This window comes from Engraulis encrasicolus, chromosome 19 (genome assembly GCF_034702125.1).
Source record: "Engraulis encrasicolus isolate BLACKSEA-1 chromosome 19, IST_EnEncr_1.0, whole genome shotgun sequence".
Taxonomy (NCBI): domain Eukaryota; kingdom Metazoa; phylum Chordata; class Actinopteri; order Clupeiformes; family Engraulidae; genus Engraulis; species Engraulis encrasicolus.
In genome coordinates, this window is record NC_085875.1 from 51,616,176 (window position 1) to 51,618,878 (window position 2,703).

A 2,703-nucleotide genomic window follows, 5' to 3' on the forward strand; every position below is an offset into this window, starting at 1 on the left:
CTACACTACACTATGCTACTCTACACCAGTGGTTCCCAACCTTTTTTTAGGCAAGGCACCCTTTCAATTCATGAAAAATTTCAAGGCACCCCAAACCAACAAGCCGTAACATGGCATTGCATCCGATACCACACAAGCTTAGAAAAGTAACACATTTGGAGACGTCACACAACCTACGTTTGAAGCTGCAGCTTGCTGGGGCGACCTAAATTTACTTCATTGTGCGTAAATGGCAGACAAAAGATTCCACTGACTAAGCATTAATTTATTAATTTAGACAAATATATATGATATTACACAATTTATTTATCAGCCACGTTTCCACGGCACCCCTGAGGGGGCCCTGCGGCACCCCAGGGTGCCCCGGCACCCTGGTTGAGAACCACTGCTCTACACTACACTTAGCTGATGCTTTTATCCAAAGTCACCTATGTGACGTTGTGCTATTTAGGTTGAGGGTGTTGGACTTCCTACTGGTAAAGAGTGGGAGCATAAACACATACAAAAACATAAACATGTAACATAACAATAACACTCACAGTAACCCACCACTGCCCCCTACAGGCACACCTGTGACATATGTTTACATTCTCACATACTGGTCACATGGTGCGTCTGGTCACATGGTACGTGTGGTGTAGAGAGATGAGTGGTAACCCCAACAGATGCCTTCACTCCACACTATTGCCTTAACAGGCACACACACACACACACACACACACACACACACACACACACACACACACACACACACACACACACACACACACACACACACATTATTGCCTTAACAGGTACACACACACACACACACACACACACACACACACACACACACACACACACACATTATTGCCTTAACAGGTACACACACACACACACACACACACACACACACACACACACACACACACACACACACACACACACACACACATTACTGCCTTAACAGGTATACACACACACACACACACACACACATTATTGCCTTAACAGGACACACACACACATACCCCTTGTACACTCTCTCAGAATGTATACATCTGTTTAGGGCTGTGGCTCTCTTCTGACATCATGCCACCTGCTTCCTACACACACATTCACACACACTCACACTCACGTACGCGTGTATACACACACACACACACACACACACACACAATTTGCATGGTCAGGAGTTGAGCTGTGTGTATGCGTGTGTGTGATTTACTTGGTAAGAAGTGAAGCTGAGACTTGCACGTACACACACATACACATACACACACTCTCTCTCTCTTTCACAAACACACACATACACACACTCACACTCACTCATGTACCGTATGTATGTGTGTATGTATGTATGTATCCTCAGCTGTGTGTGCGAGCGAATGTGTGTGTGTGTGTGTGTGTGTGTGTGTGTGTGTGTGTGTGTGTGTGTGTGTGTGTGTGTGTGTGTGTGTGTGTGTGTGTGTGTGTGTGTGTGTGTGTGTGTGTGTGTGTGTGTGTGTGTGTGTGTGTGTGTGTGTGTGTGTGTGTGTGTGTGTGTGTGTGTGTGTGTGTGTGTGTGTGTGTGTGTGTGTGTGTGTGTGTGTGTTGTACAGTTGGAAGGCAGCTGAATGCCTCCAGATGAACATGATTTAATTTTTATGCCTGTAAATAGATTCAATAAAAACTCTTGGATTGAGAATACTGCACATGCCTCTGTCTTTAATTGTGTGTCTCTCTGTGTGTGTGTGTGTGTGTGTGTGTGTGTGTGTGTGTGTGTGTGTGTGTGTGTGTGTGTGTGTGTGTGTGTGTGTGTGTGTGTGTGTGGGGGCTGTATCAGCTACATGAATGTAAGTGTAGTGTTGCTACAGTTGTGAGTGGTTTAATAATAGTAGTAGTAGTAGAAATAATAATAACAATAATGGTGGTAATTAGGACAATAATAAATAGTAGTACTCGAAGGGCAGATCTCCGCCAAGGAAGCTGTTTGATAGAACATTTGACTGTGTTACACCCTGTTTTTTTGAAGTCTTTCTGCCTTGTTTTTGTAGAGGTAGAAACTGGAATGTCAAAATCCGCCCTATCCCGCAATGGTGAAGAATCTTTTTTTTTTTTTTAATCCTGGATCCGGACCGTGATCCGCATCACCCCCAAATTGAATCACTTGTTCCTTTTGTCATTTCCAACAACTCCACCAAGTTTCATTTAAATCTGTTTGTAACTTTCTGAGTTATCCTGCTGACGGACAGACAGACAGACAGACAGACAAACCAATGCGACTGAAAACATAACCTCCTTGACGTTTTCTGATCAGTGTAGTTACATAGATTTGAATTCAGAACGAAAGGAGGAGATGGCATCTTTGTCTACGATACAAACACCCGGGTGTAAATAGCATGACTGACTATGAAGATATAGGCAGAGATACTCTAGACAGAGATAAGTCATTCTAGTTCATTTCTGGTATCCACTTTATGTCGGGTGAACGCCCCTTTAGGAGACCTTCAGTTAGGAGACCTTCGGAGTCCTCAGGTTGAGAATAAATGGAGTCCCCTTGGCACTGTAGATGGCGGTAGCGCACATCTTGTGCAAACACCTCAAAAATAGAAGAAGAAGGAGAGGACAACGCCCCCTTAGGAGACCCAACTTGAGCACACGCGGGTTTTGAAGCCTCTTTATTACTCCACCCTCTTTGGATCTAGGTGTATAGCATTTAGGAAAACCTGGGTGCGCCTA